Below are 24190 nucleotides of genomic sequence, written 5' to 3'. Positions count from 1 at the left end.
ACAGGGTCTGGAGTGGACCTCAAGCAATCTCCAACAGACCTACAGCTGAGGGTCCTGACTGTTAGAAGAAAAACTATCAAACAGGAAGGACACCTATGCCAAAACCCCATCAGTACGTCACCATCATCAAAGACCAGAGGCAGATGAAACCACAACGATGGGGAAAAAGCAGGGCAGAAAAGCTGGAAATTCAAAAACTAAGAGCGCATCTCCCCCTGCAAAGGAGCACAGCCCATCACCAGCAACGGATCAAAGCTGGTCAGAGAATGACTTTGACGAGATGAGAGAAGAAGGCTTCAGTCCATCAAACTTCTCAGAGCTAAAGGAGGAATTATGAACCCAGCGCAAAGAAACTAAACATCTTGAAAAAAGAGTGAAAGAATTGGCAGCTAGACTAATTAATGCAGAGAAGGTCATAAACAAAAGGACAGAGATGAAAACCATGACACGAGAAATACGTGACAAATGCACAAGCTTCAGTAACCGACTCGATCAACTGGAAGAAAGAGTATCTGCGATTGAGGATCAAATGAATGAAATGAAGTGAGAAGAGAAACCAAAAGAAAAAAGAAGAAAAGAAATGAACAAAGCCTGCAAGAAGTATGGGATTATGTAAAAAGACCAAATCTATGTCTGATTGGGGTGCCTGAAAGTGAGGGGGAAAATGGAACCAAATTGGAAAACACTCTTCAGGATATCATCCAGGAGAACTTCCACAACCTAGTAGGGCAGGCCAACATTCAAATTCAGGAAATACAGAGAACGCCACAAAGATACTCCTTGAGAAGAGCAACTCCAAGACACATAATTGCCAGATTCACCAAAGTTGAAATGAAGGAAAAAATCTTAAGGACAGCCAGAGAGAAAGGTCGGGTTACCCACAAAGGGAAGCCCATCAGACTAACAGCAGATCTCTCGGCAGAAACTCTACAAGCCAGAAGAGAGTGGGGGCCAATATTCAACATTCTTAAAGAAAAGAATTTTCAACCCAGAATTTCATATCCAGCCAAACTAAGTTTCATAAGTGAAGGAGAAAGAAAATCCTTTACAGAGAAGCAGATGCTTAGAGATTTTGTCAATACCAGGTCGGCCTTACAAGAGACCCTGAAGGAAGCCCTAAACATGGAAAGGAACAACGGGTATCAGCCATTGCAAAAACATGCCAAAATGTAAAGACCATTGAGGCTAGGAAGAAACTGCATCAACTAACGAGCAAAATAACCAGTTAAGATCATAATGGCAGGATCAAGTTCACACATAACAATACTAACCTTAAATGTTAATGGACTAAATGCTCCAATTAAAAGACACAGACTGGCAAACTGGATAAAGAGTCAAGACCCATCAGTCTGCTGTATTCAGGAGACCCATCTCACATGCAGAGACATACATAGGCTCAAAATAAAGGGATGGAGGAAGATCTACCAAGCAAATGGAGAACAAAAAAAAAAGCAGGCGTTGCAATACTAGTGTCTGATAAAACACACTTTAAACCATCAAAGATCAAAAGAGACAAAGAAGGCCATTACATAATGGTAAAGAGATCAATTCAACAGGAAGAGCTAACTATCCTAAATATATATGCACCCAATACAGGAGCACCCAGATTCATAAAGCAAGTCCTTAGAGAATTACAAAGAGACTTAGACTCCCATACAATAATAATAGGAGACTTCAACACTCCACTGTCAACATTAGACAGATCAACGAGACAGAAAGTTAACAAGGATATCCAGGAAGTGAACTCAGCTCTGCAGCAAGCAGACTTAATAGACATCTATAGACCTCTCCACCCCAAATCAACAGAATATACATTCTTCTCAGCACCACATCATACTTACTCCAAAATTGACCACATAATTGGAAGTAAAGCACTCCTCATCAAATGTACAAGAACAGAAATTATAAGAAACTGTCTCTCAGACCACAGTGCAATCAAACTAGAACTCAGGACTAAGAAATTCAATCAAAACCACTCAGCTACATAGAAACTGAACAAGCTGCTCCTGAATGACTACTGGGTACATAACGAAATGAAGGCAGAAATACAGATGTTCTTTGAAACCAATGAGAACAAAGATACAACATACCAGAATCTCTGGGACACATTGAAAGCAGTGTGTAGAGGGAAATTTATAGCACTAAATGCCCACAAGAGAAAGCTGGAAAGATCTAAAATTGACACTCTAACATCACAATTAAAAGAACTAGAGAGGCAAGAGCAAACACATTCAAAAGCTAGCAGAAGGCAAGAAATAACTAAGATCAGAGCAGAACTGAAGGAGATAGAAAAACCCACAAAAAACCCTCCAAAACATCAATGAATCCAGGAGTTGGTTTTTTGAAAAGATCAACAAAACTGACAGACTACTAGCAATACTAATAAAGAAGAAAAGAGAGAGGAATCAAATAGATGCAATAAAAAATGATAAAGGGGATATCACCACCGACCCCACAGAAATACAAACTACCATCAGAGAAAACTATAAACACCTTTACGCAAGTCAACTAGAAAATCTGGAAGAAGTGGATCATTTCCTGGACACTTACACTCTTCCAAGACTAAACTAGGAAGAAGTTGAATTCCTGAATAGACCAATAGCAGGCTCTGAAATTGAGGCAATAATTAATAGCCTACCAACCAAAAAAAGTCCAGGACCAGATGGATTTGCAGCTGAATTCTACCAGAGGTACAAGGAGGAGCTGGTACCATTCCTTCTGAAACTATTCCAATCAATAGGAAAAGAAGGAATCCTCCCTAACTCATTTTATGAGGCCAACATCATCCTGATACCAAAGCCTGGCAGAGACACAACAAAAAAAGAGAATTTTAGACCAATATCCCTGATGAACATCGATGCAAAAATCCTCAGTAAAATACTGGCAAACCGGATTCAGCAGCACATCAAAAAGCTTATCCACCATGATCAAGTGGGCTTCATCCCTGGGATGAAAGGCTGGTTCAACATTCGCAAATCAATAAACGTAATACTGCATATAAACAGAACCAAAGACAAGAACCACATGATTATCTCAATAGATGCAGAAAAGGCCTTTCACAAAATTCAACAGCCCTTCATGCTAAAAACGCTCAATAAATTCGGTATTGATGGAACGTACCTCAAAATAATAAGAGCTAATTATGACAAACCCACAGCTAATATCATACTGAATGGGCAAAAACTGGAAAAATTCCCTTTGAAAACTGGCACAAGACAGGGATGGCCTCTCTCACCACTCCTATTCAACATAGTGTTGGAAGTTCTCGCTAGGGCAATCAGGCAACAGAAAGAAATCAAGGGTATTCAGTTAGGAAAAGAAGAATTCAAATTGTCCCCGTTTGCAGATGACATGATTGTATATTTAGAAAACCCCATTGTCTCAGCCCAAAATCTCCTTGAGCTGATTAGCAATTTCAGCAAAGTCTCAGGATACAAAATTAATGTGCAAAAATCACAAGCATTCTTATTCACCAGTAACAGACAAACAGAGAGCCAAATCATGAATGAACTTCCATTCACAATTGCTTCAAAGAGAATAAAATACCTAGGAATCCAACTTACAAGGGATGTAAAGGACCTCTTCAAGGAGAACTACAAACCACTGCTCAGTGAAATAAAAGAGGACACTAACAAATGGAAGAACATACCATGCTCATGGATAGGAAGAATCAATATCGTGAAAATGGCCATACTGCCCAAGGTTATTTATAGATTCAATGCCATCCCCATCAAGCTACCAATGAGTTTCTTCACCGAATTGGAAAAAACGGCTTTAAAGTGCATATGGAACCAAAAAAGAGCCCACATTTCCAAGACAATCTTAAGTCAAAAGGACAAAGCTGGAGCGTCACGCTACCTGACTTCAAACTATACTACAAGGCTACAGTAACCAAAACAGCATGGTATTGTTACCAAAACAGAGATATAGACCAATGGACCAGAACAGAGTCCTCAGAAATAATACCACACATCTATAGCCATCTGATCTTTGACAAACCTGAGAGAAACAAGAAATGGGGAAAGGATTCCCTATTTAATAAATGGTGCTGGGAAAATTGGCTAGCCATAAGTAGAAAGCTGAAACTGGATCCTTTCCTTACTCCTTATACGAAGATTAATTCAAGATGGATTAGAGACTTAAATGTTAGACCTAATACCATAAAAACCCTAGAAGAAAACCTAGGTAGTACCATTCAGGACATAGGTATGGGCAAGCACTTCATGTCTAAAACACCAAAAGCAACGGCAGCAAAAGCCAAAATAGACAAATGGGATCTAATTAAACTAAAGAGCTTCTGCACAGCAAAAGAAACTACCATCAGAGTGAACAGGCAACCTACAGAATGGGAGAAAATTTTTGCAATCTACTCATCTGACAAAGGGCTAATATCCAGAATCTACAAAGAACTCAAACAAATATACAAGAAAAAAACAAACAACCCCATCAAAAAGTGGGCAAAGGATATGAGCAGACATTTCTGAAAAGAAGATATTCATACAGCCAACAGACACATGAAAAAATGCTCATCATCACTGGCCATCAGAGAAATGCCAATCAAAACCACAATGAGATACCATCTCACACCAGTTAGAATGTCAATCTTTAAAAAGTCAGGAAACAACAGGTGCTGGAGAGGATGTGGACAAATAGGAACACTTTTACACTGTTGGTGGGATTGTAAACTAGTTCAACCATTATGGAAAACAGTATGGCAATTCCTCAAGGATCTAGAACTAGATGTACCATATGACCCAGCCATCCCACTACTGGGTATATACCCAAAGGATTATAAATTATGCTACTACAAAGACACATGCACACGTATGTTTATTGCGGCACTATTCACAATAGCAAAGACTTGGAATCAACCCAAATGTCCATCTGTGACAGACTAGATTAAGAAAATGTGGCACATATACATCATTGAATACTATGCAGCCATAAAAAAGGATGAGTTTGCATCCTTTGTAGGGACATGGATGCAGCTGGAAACCATCATTCTTGCAAACTATCACAAGAGCAGAAAACCAAACACCGCATGTTCTCACTCATAGGTGGGAACTGAACAATGAGATCACTTGGACTCGGGAAGGGGAACATCACACACCGGGGCCTATCATGGGGAGGGGGGAGGGGGGAGGAATTGCATTGGGAGTTATACCTGATATAAATGATGAATTGATGGGTGCTGACGAGTTGATGGGTGCAGCACACCAACATGGCACAAGTATACATATGTAACAAACCTGCACGCTATGCACATGTACCCTAGAACTTAAAGTATAATAAAAAAAAAAAAAAAGAAAGAAAATGTTCCAGATTTTTGCAAAGTTAACTTGTCATAGGGAATTGAATAAGTGGTGATTCATTGTCAGCGAATAATGATTTCCTTAAACCAATAATCTTATCACATGTGAACACTCAAATAGTATGAAATAATAATAAGAGAGGAAGAAACAGCTTATAAAAATTATTAGATAGAAATGTGCATTTTAGTGAAAAATAATATTAGTATGAATAACGATATACAAATTATAAGTGAGATTCTATAACCCTTTTAGTAGCACATGTAAAGTAGGTTCACTGTACACAGGTATCAGTTCCAGGGGAGAACTCTAAACATTTTACCAACACTGTACACCAGTGTCAATCAACTTGCAGGAATCCAGTCAGAAAAAATACTAATAAAACAAATTAAGCAATGTTATTACTAACAGACAGGCAGAAAAGGAAAATAGAAGCCTAGGATTCATGGTGGGCCTGTACCCCAAGGCTCAGAAAAGCTACACAGTGTGGATAGAGTCTGAACTGTGTATGCCCCATGTCAAACTGTAGCTGAGGAACCCTGAAAGGCACTCCACTCTGGATTTTAAATCCCACGGGCAATGTTAATTGTGGGGCTAAAATGTTGTAGGACCCCCTATTCTAGAAGGGACAAGAATAGAGTCTGGATGTTCTAGAGAGTTCCTCCTTATCTCACGATATTGCATTCTCATATGCTCAGCACATTCTACGTTAATACTTAAGAACTACAAGCATGAGGCAGGGGAAAGTTGGGGAGTGCTGAAGCTGGGTCAGCCAAGGCCACATGCAGCCTGTCCTGCAACATAGACCATTTCTTCAGTGGGTGTTGGGGAGTGGGTGGAGGTGGTGGTGGGGGGTGATAGTGATGATTTCTACATTATCACCAAGAACCAGCATAGAACCAGTATAGACAAAACCAGTCTGTTCCTATCCTCCCAAAGTCAACTGTATGGAGGGTTTGTAATGGTTAATATTAGGTGTCAACTTGATTGGATTGAAGCACGCCTAAATAGCTGAAAGTATTGTTTCTGGGATTGTCTGTGAGAGTGATGCCATAGGAGACTGACGTTTGGATCAGTGGACTGGGAGAGAAAGATACTCACCCACGATGTGGGTGGGCACCATCCAATCCACTGCCAGCACAGCTAGGATAAAGCAGGGAAGAAGGTGGGATAAGCTGGCTAGCTGAGTCTTCTGGCTTCCATCTTTCTCCCATGATGGATGTTTTACTGCTCTCTTACTGCCCTTAGACATCAGACTCCTGGTTCTTTGGCCTTTGGACACTTGAACTTACACAGTTGCTTGCTGGCGTCTCTCGGGCCTTTGCCCGAGAATGCACTCTGTGGCTGCACTGTTGGTTTACCTGCTTTTGAGGCTTTTGGACTTGGATTGAGTCACTACTGGCTTCTTTCTTCCCCAGCTTGCAGACGGCGTATTGGAGTTAAATGAAATCGTCGTTGAAGACCAGAACTATTAGTGTGATGTAGAGCATGTTTTTGTTCTGTAGTCTGCAGGTGGCCGATTAAAAGCAAATCAATTTGAGCATTATCATGAACTAACGGTCTAGGAAGTTGAGAATGAGAACGATGACGAGTGATAAATAAAGGAGCTCGACGTCGGCTCAAAGTAGAGGACAACAAAAAAAAAGAGTTTTTGAAGAGAAGAAGTAGTACAAAGAGGTAAAGTGGCTTGAGAAATATAAGAAGTAACGTGCACGGCGTATTGAGAATCACTAACAATGTTACAACTGATGGAAGGAAAATCAAGTAAAACCATGAGAATAGCAAACAGTTTTTTCTGTTGCACCGAGGGATAAGGATAAACTGTAACTCGAGATTGATGAACATGCCAATATCCAGCCTTACCATTGTTATTAGCATCAGTAAAAAAGGTAGGACCTTGAACAGGAAATAAAGATATTGGTGAGAAAGGCAACATAGAATGCTGTTTAAAAAATGAAAAGATCGGAGACTTAGGATATTGGGTAGAAAATTGTCCGACAAAGGAGGCGCAAGCAACTTGTCAAGAATCAGAAGTGGCAAGAAGATAAGTAATTTGACTATGAGTGAATTGAGAGATAATGAAGGAGGGATTTCCTCTCCAGAGTTGTCGACAGCGATGTCGTCTTTTGATGATTAATTTAGCTAAATGGTCGACATAAGTAGTCAAGCGTTTAGATGTTTTGTTGGATAAAAATATCCATTCTAACGGCCGATTTGTTTGACGAATTATACCTGTAGGAGAATGTAAAGTATGAAATAAACAAAAGGAAAGGGGAACGTCGGGAAGGATATAATGTAGATGGGCCTTTTGAAGTTGTTCTTCTACAAGCTGGAGTTTTTGTAAAGCCAAAGGAGTTAAATGACGTGGGCTGTCTAAGTGACTGTCTCTTTTTAGAATAGAAAAAAGATGTTGTAACTGATACATTGGTATTTTTAAAATAGGACTCATCTAATTAATGTCTCCGAAAAGTTTTTGAAAGTCATTTAATGTTTTTAAATGATTAAATCGAATTTGAATCTTTTGGGGTCAAATATTTTGTGCTCCCAAGGTATAACCTAAATATTGAATAGGAAAATTTATTTGAATTTTTTGGGGGGCAATATTAAGTCAGTATAAAGAGAGCTGAGTTTGTAAGGATGTAAAAGCATTTTGCTGCTCTTCTTTGGTGGGTGCGGCAAGAAGAATGTCATCCATATAATGATATAAAAGAACAGAAGGATGACATTTTTGAACAGGATTTAAGGCTTAATGGACAAATTCTTGACACAAAGTGGGGCTGTTTAACATGCCTTGAGGTAAAACCTTTTACTGGTATCGAGAAAGTGGCTGAGAATTATTAAAAACAGGGACAGAGAAGGCAAAATGCTCACAATCCTTTTGATTCAAAGGAATAGAGAAAAAACAATCTTTTAAATTAATAACCATGAGTAACTAATCTTAAGGAATTAAAGGATTAGGAAGGCCAGGTTGTAAGGATCTCATGGGTTGAATACATGAATACATGCATTAATAGCACGAAGATTTGTTAATAGTTTCCATTTATTATTATTATTATTATTATTTTTTTTTTAAATCACAAAGACAGGGGAATTCCATGGAGAAGTACTAGGTTCTATATGACCTAGGGATAATTGTTCCTGAACTAAGTTTTCCAAGGCCTTAAGCTTCTCACGTGTTAAAGGCCACTGTTCAACCCATATAGGAGTATTAGTTTTCCATGTCAAGGGAAGGGCTTGAGGCTGGTGAACAGTGGCTACGTGTTTAAAGATTTTTCAAGGGGATTGTAGCCCATGCGGAACATCATACTTTTGGCTGAATTAGAGACATGAGGAATAGAAACAAAAGCTCCAAATTGTTGCAATAAATTTTGCCCCCATAAATTTAGGGCAATAGGAACAATATAAAACTGGACTTGGGCCATTTGACCATCCAGCCCTCGACAATTCAAGGTTTAAGAACTTTGATACACCTCAGAGGCGGTACCTAATCCTGTAAGAGAAACAGCAACAGGCTGCTTAGGCCACTGTAAAGGCCATTGACCAGAGGCAATAATGGAAACGTCAGCTCTAGCGTCAACCAAGCCCTGAAAAATTTGTCTCTCTACTTCGAGGGGAAACAAGGGTTTTTGTTGAGTTACTAAAGTTTTCCAAAAAATATGTTTACCTGTGCTTCCAAAACCTCCAGTTCTTTTTTGCCTCCGGGAAGGAAACTGAAAATAGGGTAGTAAAAGGAGTTGTGCAATTTGCTGCCCCTCTTTCAGGGATATAGATTTATGAGCCTGAGCCATAATTTGAATTTCCCCTTTATAATCAGAATCTATAACACCCAAATGAACTTGTAAACCCTGTAAAATGCTACTACTGCGTCCTATAAGCAATCCAACAGTATGTGGAGGTAATGGCCCAAAAACACCTGTAGCCAATTTAACAACTCCCATTTCTGGGGTGAGTTCAACAGCCTACAAAACAGCCAAATCAGCAACGGCGCTACCGGAAGTAGCAGAGAAAATCTGAGCTAATGAAAATTGGGGGTTAACATTGGCTGACTGGCTTGCTGATGCTGGACCCCTGAGCTGACTGGAAATTGCAAATGAAGAGGGCTTGTATTGTTGTTGGGGCCCCAAGCTGAAGGGCCCCTCTGCAAGTTTCCCGATCTAGAGGTGAGAGAATTACCGTTTTTGTCCACTTTAGAGTGACATTCATTAGTCCAGTGTTGCCCTCTGCCGCGACGACAGGGCTCAGTAGGAAGCTTTTTAAATTCTACTTTGGAAGAGTCACTTCTATTAGATAGTTTACGGCACTCCTTTTTAAAATGACCGCTCTTTCCACATTGGAAGCAAACTCCCTTTTTTTCCATGAATGCCTTAGATAAAGCTCCAGCAAACAACTGAGTGCTGTAGGCAGCCCCTCCCACTCCTGCACAAGCTCCAATAAAATCTTCTATTAGTAAATTTCTAGCAGCCTTTAGAGGACGCAACAACCTCTGACATTTTTGATTAGCATTCTCAAAGGCTAGTGTGGTTATCGAGATTTTGCCTGCAACCCCATTACCCACAGTCTTTATTACAGCATCTTGGAGCTGAGCAACAAAATCAAGATAAAGTTTATTGGCACTCTGCAAAACCTTAACCAAAGACAAGGCAGTTTTCCCCGATGATTCTACTTTACACCAAGCCTTTAAAAACAGTCTTTTAACTTGTGATAATGCCATATCATCGAGTTCAGATTGAGCCGCTACGGTAGCAAACTGACCAGTACCTGTTAATTGCTCCTCTGTTGGCCCTGGAGGATTTTTAGCGGCATTACGGCGAGCCTGCTCTTTGGCATCTTCCAGCCACCAATTCCGTAGCTGAAGCCACTGAGAGCGGTCCAAAACAGCCTTCCCCAAAGTTTCCTAATCAAGAGGCAAAAACAAATTCTCAGAGGAGAAAGAATCTAGAAGCCCCATGACAAAAGGAAGTTGAGGGCCATAGTTAGCAACAGCTGCCTTCATTTCTTTAAGAAATTTAAATTGAAGAACATTACACTACACATTTATACCCCCTTGAGGAAATTGGTCATTAGGACCAAAAGGTTGCCTAATAATGGGGAACAATTGTAAAGGATCCTCATCCTCTTAAGAATCCAATACCTTAATTACAGCCTTAGCAGTAGAAGCAGGAACAGCAAAAACCGTGCCTGAACGAGGCAGCATTTCCACCGGCGGTGGTGGTGGTGGAAAACTATCTTCCTCCTCTGCCTTAGGTGCTAATGGGTGTGGATGAACCACGGGAAAAGTAAAAACAGGAGTGTGTGGAGGAGAAGGTTGAGGGGGAGATAACTGCAATGGTAAAATTTGTTGTAACAATTGAACAACCAGCTGAAGCTCCTTTTGAATTTCTGATTCTTTTTCATGAGACATATTATCACACAAAGGACCTTCTCCTTCAGTTACAGAATTATCTAAAGGAGGGGATATAGCTATCGGAGACTTCAAAGACTCCTCATCCCCGCCTTCCCCCTTTTCAGAGTCTGTCTCTAAGAGCTCCAATGCCTGAGTAATAGAGGAACACAGAGTCCACAAAGGTGCTGACATTACATCTCCGCGCTGGTGCGCTTGACGAAGGGTCTTAACAACCTGTTGCCACTCTCGCTTATTTAATTGTACTTCAGTTTGATATTGAAACCAAGAGCAATGTTGTTCCACATGAGCAAACAATTTCCGCAAAATTCTCTCTTTTGCATCAACCCCAATAGAAAGTAGAAGCCCTTGTAATAATCTTAAATATTCTGAGGCCAAGGAACTGGAATTCCCCACAATGAAAGCTCAAGAAGTTTCCCCTTAATAATCTCTGGGCTTTGCCCGCTCCTAGGGGGTTCCCCTTCTTGTTCCCCACTACTCACCCGTGCACCCTGCTCGCTGCGCCACTTATTGGGGCCCGTGCCGGAGGTGGTGGAGAATGAACAGACACACAGACACAAGAGACAAAGACAGAGAACATGGCGGCCGCCTTCTTGGCGCCTACTAGAGTTCATTAAAAGTTCAACTAGAGATAGTGTCCTTGACTACTGGAGTTCATTAAAAGTGCAACTAGCTAGAGATACTGTCCTTGAGCCTTATTTATTCTTAGCATATTATTTTCAATGGCCCCTGCAGGTAGCATCTCGAAATAAGTATAAAGCTTTATTTATTTTCTTCAAATAAATAATTTCCAAACAGAATCATTCTCAACCCTCATGATACCTGTAGCTGAACTGTGAGGTTGATTGCTTGCTGTAATAAAAAAGAACACAGTAATAGAGAAGTATGGGATGTCTAAGTAAGATGATGTTAGAAAAAAATGTATTATAGGATTTGTGAGTCTGTTATGTGACTTGGGTAAAGCTCAAGTAAGTGTGATTTTGCATAATTCTATGATAGTATCTTAAATCTAGCTATAAGAAGTGAAGAATAGATGGAAGTTAAAATGTAACTAACAAGGAGGCAGCAATCACTCACATTAACTGAGTTTCAGGGATATTAATATTTTCTGCGACTTGCACAGTGACCTTGTTTTTGTTTTGGTTGTAATCAGATAAGAATATGAAGTGTTCTGCTATTTTTTGTCTAGCTTTATCTCGGTCATGTCATCACTTCATCTGATCAACGAAACAGCACAGCCTAGCTATGAATGCCAGCTCCTTAAAAACCAAAGCCAAATTGTGTCATGTCAGTTCCTGGATGTCAGGTGCTCTTTATAGCTTTCTCAATTATTCCCGTCTCCTTCTCTCTTCCTTTGCCCCTCGCCCCTCCTTTCGTTTAGGTCACTGGCAGAGGAAGTGAGGCAATATGACATTTACCAGGGATATCCAGATTTTCACCATTGTCAAAATTTTCCTGATCAGGAGTTTGTTCAGAGTACATTTTCTGTAGCGGAACCAGAATTGATCTTCCCTGCTCCTTGTGTTCTCAGGCGAGCTGTTGAATTACCTGATGTGACAATGGCTGCATAGTAGCATTTAAGATTCTGGACATAACACACTGGCCAACTGTAACATGCAGTTTCCAGAAGCAAAGAAAAGATGACTAGTTTTTGTAACAATCACTGAAGCCAGAAAACTAGATAATAAAGCCCAGACAATTAACACATGGCCTATAATTAAACCAAATCTGTTTTAGAAAGTAAAGTTTGATTTTTGTATGTTTCATTTTATTTTTTAACCAAGTTCATGGATTGTTCTACTTACTCTGTAGTATGTGTGCATAATAGAACTGTTTGCTATGCCAGAAACCAGACTTTGGGCAAAAATTGTTATTTTTGCTTCACAAATTTTTAATAATGATATAAGTGTGGAGAAAAACAGCTAGCTTTAATTTTTTATCTAGTTGTCATTTATATTATTATTATAATTTTATTACATATTATATAATTATTACAATTATATAATATTTAATAATTATATTATGTAATTGTAATAATTATATTATTTATTTTAGTTAAGCCTGATAATTAACATAGTTAATCATAATTACACAATTTCATTAAAATTCATATAAATATAAGAGAACAAATGAGTTTACTATCTGTTTATTAACACTGCCATTATAATTTATTCAGATGGAAATTTTAATGATGGAAATTTTAATGTGAATTATGTCATGGTTTTATTTTTTATACTGATGAGTTAATATTTAAAAACTATATTTAAAAGCTTGAAATTATTACAAATTATATATTTATGTATCTGATACTGCCTAAACATACATGTAAAGTTTTAATAATAAATCCTTAAGGGCAAACTTTTATGTGAGTAATGACTAAAGAATAATGTTCTCATTGAGACCTTCTCTCTGTAAAATTACCAAGTACCAAGTTGTGTAATGATCAGGTTAGTAGAGCTTCCGTTTGTCACCTAGTTATTCTGTTATCTCTCATTGCTTTTTAGTATACTTCAACAAAATTTTTAAAAAATCTCTTGCATTAAAATGTTAGGTTCCTCATAACATTTTTTTTATTGCTACTTATTTTCATTATGTTACCAATAATTATTTCTTTTTAGATAGTTATGAGATAAATGTTGATTTCATCTTTCCCAAATTCCTAACAATGAACACTGTTAAGATCCTTCATGCTTAAACTATCTTTGAGTTTCGTAAAATGGCATGAGATAAGACAGAGATTTACTTCGCTGCCATAATAAAAAGAACAGAAATACTTCTGTTTATCTAAAAATTATCCAAATTGTAATAAAATGAAAAACTGTTATGTAAATGTTTGCCTAGCAAAGACGAAGAACACCTGAAAAATCAAAAGAAGAGTTTATCTTTCCAGATTAGTGATTAGCATAGTGAAAAATACATGGTTCAATGATTTGCATAGTTTTCATGCATACTCAAAATTATGTCTAAGTACAAAGACTTTACTTGCCAACTTAAAGATTATTTTTCCAGCAATCTCAGTTAGAATGAAACATAAGAGTTGTATTCGTCTGTTCTTACATTTATATAAAGAAATATCTGATACTGGGTAAGTTATAAAGAAAAGAGGTTTAATTGACTCATAGTTCTGCAGGCTTTACAGGAGGATGACCTGCTCATTAAGGGGCTAGCCCAAGCCCCTTTATGAGGGATTCTCTCCCATGATACAAATACCTGCCATGAGGCCCTCCAGTATTAGGGAGTACATTTCAAAGTGAGATTTGGGTGAAGACAGATGTCCAAACTATATCAGGTGCAATGGCAAAATCAAGAACAAAACTCCTATATCTTTAAAAAAAAAATTTGAAATGAATAAAGTGACTCTAGCAATCTTTTCAGTTAAATAAATGGTCTAGGTAGAAGAATCACAATGTGTCATCACATGAAAACCTGACAAGCTCAAAGTACTTCTAATTAAGTTGTGAGAGAAAAAAAGAGACAGATCCTCAAATGAATTATGGGTATGACTATTTGCAGATGATGCCGAGTGGACTAAGATAGCCACCAACATGTTTTAAATAATTCTATTATTAATGCCTTTCATTTGAGTTAAAAGAGATGCTGATTCTGAGATGTAAAGTAACCTCAGAGACCTCAAACTTCTTTGGCAGGGAACAAGCAGAAGCAGCAGCTCAGCTACCAAACAAGGTGTATTCCCCAATTCCCTTTTAAATCTAGTCCAAAAGGATAATGGAAAATAAAGGACTTAATGTGTGGAGTCAAAAATTATGAAGATTAAAGTACTGACTACATAAACTCAGGGGACAGGAGGAAGAAATTTCAGTCAAAAATTAAATTCTAACTGAATAGAGTGACATTACAACATTTGTCCTGCTACCTAGATTTCAAAATTTCCATGAACCAGGGGTTGTCTATGTGTGCACCCTGTTACTCATCTTTCTCAATATGAAAATGCATTGTAGTCATACTGTGTTTCTCTTCCACTATGGGGGGTTTTGTGTATTTGAGAGATTGTGATGCAATTCATTTGATTTTTTAATTTATTTTTTAGATTTCTGGATCAAGAGACACCAGATCCAGAAATGAATTAGATCTTAACTTAAGCCACAACTTTTGTTTTAAACTTGGTGTTGTGATTGAATAAGATCATATGGAGATGTATTTTTAAAAAGATAAGCATATTTTATGTACAAGAAAGAGGAAATTATTTGAGACCAATAGACTATAGTAGATGGTAATATTTGCTTATAATTTTTATTTCTTCCCTATCCTTGCCATGCTACTTTGACTCCGTTGACTTTGTGCTGGGACATGTGATCTGCTTAGGCCAATAGAGTAAGCATAAGTGATAATGTGAGAGTTGCAAGCATAAGCTTTAAGACACACTGCATATTTGTGCTACTCTATTTGCTCCTTTCCTGTGGCTACAAATAAGTTTTTAGTGTATATATTGGCTCTTGTCATCCTGAATGTAAAAATAATATTTCTGGAGCAATGACATATTTTTATAATTTACTGCAATAGCTAAAGCAGTTCACTACACCCCATTTTTCTCCCTTCTGGGGTGATATATGAATGCCAGATGGTTAAACCAGCATGTATCATGTGGGTTTCTTGCACCACAGGGGTGAAACTGTGCAATAATGAATCTGGCAGTTTATATAGTAATGGAACAGCAGTCCCTTCTCCCCTTCTGACAGAAGGAGAGAAATCTTTGCTGCATAGTCATTTACTATCTTTTGGGATATAAACCACTGACCTCATGGCTTTGAGTTTCACACCCCCTCCATTGAAATGTAAACTTACACATCAAGGGAAAAAACTTTCTCACTACCTATTCAATCATTTTTTAAATGTGAAGGCTCATCTTTTAATCCAGATCCCATTCTTTTGCTCTAAAAACTAAGCAGAATTATCCTTTTTCTTTTTTTTTTTCTTCATTTCTAGACTTCTTCTTGCAGCCTGGGTTTGTGAAAAGAGTACACATGTAAAGCCAAAACAAAACCCAATGGAGCTCATTGAATCCAGTGGATGTGAAGTTGTTCACAAACTTCATGCTACAGAAATAATGGTTTGTTGTTTTAAAGTCATGAGATATTAGGCTGCTTTATCTGCACCATAAAACAATTGAAGCTGAAAGTTTACATTGTCAAACTCTTTCCTTACTCTAAAAAACAAAGTTGTGGTTGAGTTCTGTCAAAGAAAACCAAAGCCAGACAGTGGTAGAAACTGTCTACAGACAGAGCTAGAAAGTGTGAAGAATAGATTGTATTTGGTACGTTGTAGTAGGGGGAAAGAGACCTCAGGATAGAACTAGGCTCAATTCTGAATGCAACAAAGAAAAGTGGGGCTGCATGTAGTGATTCATGCCTGTTCTTCCAGCGCTGGGTCGGCTGGTATATACCTATAGTCCCAGCTACTCAGGAGACTAGCTGGAACTGGCAGGAGGATAGCTTGAACCCGGGAGGTCAAGGCTGCAGTGAACCATAATTATTCTACTTCATTCCAGCTTAGGTGACAGAGGAATATTCTGTCTCAAAAAAAAAAAAAAAAAAGAAAAGAAAAGTGAAACTCTATATCCAAGAAGAAAGATCTGGAGATCAGGGGACAGAAAAATTTATTAAGAGAGTAGATAAGTCACCTAACAGGATTCTCATGAAAGGCAGTCCAGTATGATCAGATATCAATTGGAGGATGGTGGGGCATTAGTAGGGAAGCTGGCCAAATATTGAGGCTAATCAGATATCGAGGGTGGGGAATTGTGGCTAAACCAACGTAACAGGATTCTTGCTAAAGTTGTGCTAATATTCTATAATTGTGTGATGCCTTTTGAACACGGAAGTACAAAAGTCAAACCTTAATTGAGAAGAGGATTCACAGAAGCCTGACTAAAGTTTGCTCAAGGAGAGTATCTGTCAGTTATGAGATACTTTTGTAAGTAGAGAATAGTCTTTGTGCCCTAGAACTGCTGTAGAATAGTCTATTGCCTGGAGCAGAATGCATCAAAAGTTATGTCAAAATATTTAATTGGACTGAGAAAACATTTGACTATGAATCCAAAATTATACTGTAATAACATCTTAGATAAAATGGACATAAAATACAAACAGTTTTCTTAATTACTCCTAATTTTAAAAATAAATTATTAATTTCTTAATATTCTAAAATACTTGCCTAAGACCTTAAAACACAGCCTGCTTTATAGGAAGTAAAAAATAACTGACATGAAACTGAGAGAAGGGACTTCTTTGTATGTTTTTTATGCTTGACAGTACCCTTCCATGTGACACATTAGTTTCATTTTTCATACAGAAATGATCTGTTGTCCCTTGAGGGAATATTTCCTGTGAATGATCAGTCAGGAAGAAGACAGCTTGAAGTCTGCTGCTGGTCTTTGAGTATAAGTGGGTGGATGATGGAAATTCTTAATTAAAGCAAAAGAAAAAGAAACATGATTTAGAAAATATTGTTCTGAGGAAATAAAAATAACAGGAGAGGGAATTTCAATAATCCCCCACCCATCTATAACAAGAAGTGCTATAATGTTCAAAAGCAAAGGAAAAAAAAAAAAAAAACACAAAAACTTTAAAAATAACCCTCATGCTTTCACAATCTTAAATTATCAGTTCAGGTTATAATTTATTAACATTGTGATGAGAATAATTTATCTTTTCTAAACTTTAATTCTATATGTATGAAAATAGAGATGATAATTACTATTTTAAGTTTTTTTCTTGGAATTACATGAGAACATCCATCTGAAAGTATCTCGTAAAATGTATTCAATCAATATTAATTTACTTAAATTTTTTCTTCACTTATATGCTTTAATATTTTCTAACATGTTACCATAAATTGTGCCATATTACCAAAAGTTTCATGCTTTTATATAAGCTAAACAATTTGTAATATAGACCACATACCATGAAGAGATGTTTAGGCCTAATTTTTACCCTTCATGTATATTTTTTGAGCAATTTACTCAGATTCCCAAGCTTTAGTGTCCTAAACAATTTAAGCTATTAAACAGTTGATTTAGGAGTTAAGAAATTAATTAGGCAGATAGTGAGGGTATGAGAGTCCTCAGTAAGGTTTTCCTTTTTAATGAAAAGCAGCCTCAAAATCATTTTCTAACAAAGAGCAGCCTGTAAAATCAAGCTGCAGCAATAGATAAGCAAGCTGGAAGCTTACAGGGGTGAATACGAGCAGGAAAAGGCTACTTATGACTAGAGAAGCTCAAAATGGCAGCTCCATCTTCCCTTCCCTTTACCAGCCACGTATACAGTAAGGAGCAGACAAGATGGCGCCTGTCAATTGGAAAACCTTTTTTCATGATAAGATTAGGGAGGGGTGGCCAGGCTTCCCCATCCTATGGAAATGTCACACCTGATAGAACCAATCTGTGGACCCTACATAAATCAGAAACCGCCTCCTCAAGCCTGCCTATAAAATCCTGTGAACTCTGCCACTGGACAGTCATTCCTTTCAGAAACCACTAGAGAGAGAGCTGTTCTTTCTCTTTCTTTCTCCTATTAAACCTCTGCTCCTAAACTCCTCCTATGTGTCGGTATCCTAAATCTTCCTGGCACCAGACAACAAACCCTGGGTATTTACCCCAGAATATGAAGCTGCTTCACAATGACAAAATAATAAACTCTAATATGGCTATAGAGTAGAAAACAATCAGTTGAATAACTAAAAATTACAAAATATTCAGTTTTGCAAATAAAATATTTTCACAAAGATGGAAATTAAATCTAACACAAGTTAGTGAAGGTAAGGAGGAAAATGCAAAGAACACTATTATAATAAATAATGCAAATTAGTCTGCTAATTCTTAAAAGTAAAATGTTAAAAACTCAAAGTCTCAGTAATATTTTAAGTTATAAGAAGCAAAATAAAAGCTATATGTGTGTATGTATGTATGTATATATGACAAATAAAAATATAGTAAAAGGTATACTCCCAATATTAATCAATAATAATGTGAATCAGCAATTTTAATATCAGTGAAAATGTAATTTGAGGAATAATCACCATGGACATCATAAGGTAAATTTTCTTTCCAGGAAAATAACTTGTTGACTTAAAAAAATACTAATCTTGGAACACATTTGCACTACATATGATACATAGGTTACATAATAGAAAGTTCACCTGTTTAAAGTATAGAGTTCATCCAAATCCAATATAATATAGCAAAAGCTATTTTAAAATTTAAAAAGGAATTTTATAGCAATAAATGTTTATATCAAGAAAAAAGAAAGACCTCAAATAAACAACCTAACATTGCGCCTCAAGTATGTGGAAAAACAAGAACAAGCTAAGCCCAAAGTTAGTAAAATGAAGGAAATAATTTAGATTACAGAAGAAATAAGTGAAATGGAGACTACAAAAAATACAAAAGATCAATGAAACAAGGAAATTCAATGAAATCCAAAATAAAGTTAAAATCTAATACCAATAAACCAGACAATTTTTTTTATGATTTTTAAAGCCAACACAGCTGTATTAAGAAAGAACCAGACAGAATTTATGGAATTGAAAAACTCACAACAGAAATTTCAAAATACAACTGGAAGCCTTAACAATGACGAGGTCAACCAGAAGAAAGAATTTCAGAGCTCAAACACTCATCCTTCGAATTAACTCAATCAGAGAAAAATAAAGAAAAAATAACAAAAAATAATGAACAAATCCTTCAAGGTATGGTATTACATAAAGCAACCAAATCTATGGCTTACTGACACTTCTGAGAAAAAAGGAGAGTAAGTAAGCAACTTGGAAAACATAGTTAAGGATATAATTTAGCAAAATTTTTCCAATCTTGCTAGAGAGGTTAACATACAGATGCAAGAAATCCATATAACTTCTGTGAAATACTATACAAGATGACCATCCCCAAGGCTCATGGTAATCAATCCAAGGTCAACACAAAAGAATAAGTCTTAACAGTAGCTAGAGAAAAGGGTTTTATTGCTTATAAAAGGAAACTTAGCAGACTAACAGCAGACTTCTCAGCAGAAATCTTACAAGCCAGAAGAGACAGGGGGCCCATTTTTAAACAAAAGAACTACCATGCAAAGATGTCATGTCTCACCAAACTAACTTGCATAAAAGAAGAAGTAAAATTTTTAGCAAATAAGCAATCACTAAGGGAATTCATCACCAGATGACTGACCCTAGGAGAGATGGTTAAGAGAGTTTTAAACATGGAAAGAAAAGAATGACACTTGCTACTACAAAAGAATACACAAATTCAGAACTAATTGATCCCATAAGGCAACTATACAATTGAAACAACAAAGCAACTAAGTAAAGACACAACAAGAACAAAACTTCAGATATCACTATTAATATTGAATATGCATGGCCTAAATTCTCAATTTAAAAGACATGGAGTGTCATATTAGATTTTTTTTTAAATACCCATTCATCTGCTTTCTTCAAGAAACCCACTTCACATGTAACTGAAGGGGTGGCCTGCCCCTCCACACCTGTGGGTGCTTCTCATTAGGTGGGACCGAGAGACTTGAGAAAAGGAAATAATACACAGAGACAAAGTATAGAGAAAGAAAAGCGGGACCCAGGGGACCAGTGCTCAGCTTACAGAGGACCCACGCCGGCACCAGCCTCTGAGTTCCCTTAGTATTTATTGAGAATTATCTTTACCATTAAAAGGATAAGGGAGCGGCTGGACAATAGGATTATTGTAGGGAGGAAATCGGCAGTAAGACATATGAAAAAATCCTTGTAACATGAATAAGTTTAGAGGAAAATGCTGTGCCTTGAGATGTATATGCGACATCTCCATAAACTTTTTAGCAGTATTGCTCCAGCAAGTCCCACCTTATTCCTAAAGGCGTTTTCTACTTACTCAGTAAACAAGGCACACAATGGGTATTACCCGGAGATGTTCCATTGCCCAGGGAGGGGCAGGAATTTTTGCCAGCAAGCTGCCTTCAGGTACTTGTTTAACAAAGACACATCCTGCACAGCCCAATATCCTTTTAACCTTAAATCACCTTCGCACATGTCTCTTGCAAGGACAAAGTTGGGGGTAGGGTCACAGATTAACAGCATCTCAAATACAGAGCCAAATGGAGTCTCTTATGTCTACTTCCTTCTATATAGACACAGTAACAGGCTGATCTCTTTCTTTTCCCCACATGTAACAACACCCATATGCTCAAAGTAAAGCAAAAGAGAAAGATTTATCACAAAAATGGGAAACAAAAAAGAGCAGGGATCACTATTCTTGTATCAAATAAAATAGACATTAAACCAACAACAGTAAAAAAGGACAAAGAAGGGCACTACATAATAGTAAAAATTTGACAAGAAGACTTAACTATCCAAAATATATACACGTCAAACATTGGAACACCCGGATTTATAAAACAATTGCTTCTAGAACTAAGGAAATAATTTGACAGCCACACAATAACAGCAGAGACTTCAAGACTTAATGACAACATTTGACAGATTATAGAGGCAGAAACAAAGAAATTCTGGACTTAATTTCAACATTGGACAAACTGGGTCCAATAGATTTCTGAAGAATACTCTACCTGACCACAGAATGTATGTACTCATTCACACTTGAAACATACTCTAAGATTTATGCTCAGTCATAAAGCAAGTCTCTATACATTAAAAAAAAAAAAAAAAAAAGATATACCAATCATCTCTCAGACCACAGTGAAATAGAAATTCATACCAGAAGGAAATTTTAAACCACACAAATACACAAAAACTCACAATTTGCTTCTGCCTAGGTCAGTGTCTAGCAGAATATTTCCTAAATTTCCTTCTATGATTTTTATAGTTTGAGGTCTTACATTACATCTTTAATTCATCTTGAGTCAATTTTTATATATGGTGAGAGGTAGGAGTCTGGCTTTACTCTTCTGCATATGGCTAGCCAGTTTTCCCTGCACCATTTATTGAATAGGGTATCCTTTTTTCATTGTTTATTGTTGTTGACTTTGTCAAAGATCAGCTGGAAGATATGGGGGAAAAGCTCTATGACATTAGTTTGGGCAATAATTTGGGGGATATAAATCCCAAAGCACAGGCAACAAAAGCGATAATAAAGTGGATTACATAAAACTAACAAGCTTTTGGAGAGCAAAGGAAACAATAAGCAGAGTGAAGAGATAATATACAAAATAAGTTGTAACAATATTTGCAAACCATGTATCTGATGAGAGGCTAACATCCAGCTTATACAGAGAACTTAATAGCAAGAAAACAATGTTAGTTGAAATAGCAAGGCACAGAAATATATAAAGTAAAAACTGTCAGAACTAATATTTCTTCAGAGAAAATATGATATTTCTCTATGAGAAACATAACAATGATGTAGAACATAATAAAACTTGACTCATACGATAAAGGTAATTTAATTATAAAAATCAATAATTACATTAAAATAATTGTGCGTACAAGGGATGTAAAGGACCTCTTCAAGGAGAACTACAAACCACTGCTCATTGAAATAAAAGAGGACACAAACAAATGAAAATACATACCATGCTCATGGATAGGAAGAATCAATATCGTAAAAATGGCCATATTGCCCAAGGTCATTTATAGATTCAATGTCATCCCCATCAAGCTACCAATGAGTTTCTTCACAGAATTGGAAAAAACTGCTTTAAGGTTCATATGGAACCAAAAAAGAGCCCGCATTGCCAAGACAATCCTAAGTCAAATAACAAAGCTGGAAGCATCACGCTACCTGACTTCAAACTATACTACAAGGCTACAGTAACCAAAACAGCATGGTACTGGTACCAAAACAGAGATATAGACCAATGGAACAGAACAGAGTCCTCAGAAATAATACCACACATCTATAGCCATCTGATCTTTAACAAACCTGAGAGAAACAAGAAATGGGGACAGGATTCCCTATTTAATAAATGGTGCTGGGAAAATTGGCTAGCCATAAGTAGAAAGCTGAAACTGGATCCTTTCCTTACTCCTTATATGAAAATTAATTCAAGATGGATTAGAGACTTAAATGTTAGACCTAATACCATAAAAACCCTAGAAGAAAACCTAGGGAATACCATTCAGGACATAGGCATGGCAAGGACTTCATGTGTAAAACACCAAAAGCAATGGCAACAAAAGCCAAAATTGACAAATGGTATCTAATTAAACTAAAGAGCTTCTGCACAGCAAAAGAAACTACCATCAGAGTGAACAGGCAACCTACAGAATGGGAGAAAATTTTTGCAATCTACTCATCTGACAAAGGGCTAATATCCAGAATCTACAAAGAACTCAAACAAATATACAAGAAAAAAACAAACAACCCCATCAAAAAGTGGGCAAAAGATATGAACAGACATTTCTCAAAAGAAGACATTCATACAGCCAACAGACACATGAAAAAATGCTCATCATCACTGGCCATCAGAGAAATGCAAATCAAAACCACAATGAGATACCATCTCACACCAGTTAGAATGGCAATCATTAAAAAGTCAGGAAACAACAGGTGCTGGAGAGGATGTGGACAAATAGGAACACTTTTACACTGTTGGTGGGATTGTAAACTAGTTCAACCATTATGGAAAACAGTATGGCGATTCCTCAAGGATCTAGAACTAGAAGTACCATATGACCCAGCCATCCCATTACTGGGTATATATCCAAAGGATCATAAATCATGCTGCTATAAAGACACATGCACACGTATGTTTATTGCAGCACTATTCACAATAGCAAAGACTTGGAATCAACCCAAATGTCCATCTGTGACAGACTGGATTAAGAAAATGTGGCACATATACAGCATGGAATACTATGCAGCCATAAAAAAGGATGAGTTTGAGTCCTTTGTGGGGACATGGATGCAGCTGGAAACCATCATTCTCAGCAAACTATCGCAAGAACAGAAAACCAAACACCGCATGTTCTCACTCATAGGTGGGAACTGAACAATGAGATCACTTGGACTCGGGAAGGGGAACATCACACACCGGGGCCTATCACGGGGAGAGGGGATGGGGGAGGGATTACATTGGGAGTTATACCTGAGGTAAATGACGAGTTGATGGGTGCTGACAAGTTGATGGGTGCAGCACACCAACATTGCACAAGTATACATATGTAACAAACCTGCACGTTATGCACATGTACCCTAGAACTTAAAGTATAATAAAAAAAGAAAAATAAAAAAATAAAAAAATTTGTGCAATCTCAACTACAACTCCAGATGATAAACTCAAAACATATGAAGTAGGATATTGTGAAGAAATCCTTTATTTTAAAAGTAATGAGGTGATAGTAATTATCTGCCTTATAGTTGACTATATTATAATTTTAAGTATATTTGTTAAAAAGTAAAAGTTAACCACTAAAAAAATAGCAATAGAATACATTACATTCAAAATACTACATAAAAATTATAAATCCAACTAAAGAAAAACAATAGTAAAGCAACAATATTCAATATTTATTTTTAATA

Source organism: Piliocolobus tephrosceles, chromosome X (assembly GCF_002776525.5).
Source record: "Piliocolobus tephrosceles isolate RC106 chromosome X, ASM277652v3, whole genome shotgun sequence".
Classification (NCBI taxonomy): domain Eukaryota; kingdom Metazoa; phylum Chordata; class Mammalia; order Primates; family Cercopithecidae; genus Piliocolobus; species Piliocolobus tephrosceles.
The sequence above is the reverse complement of the archived record's forward strand: the minus strand, read 5'-3'. Positions refer to the sequence as shown.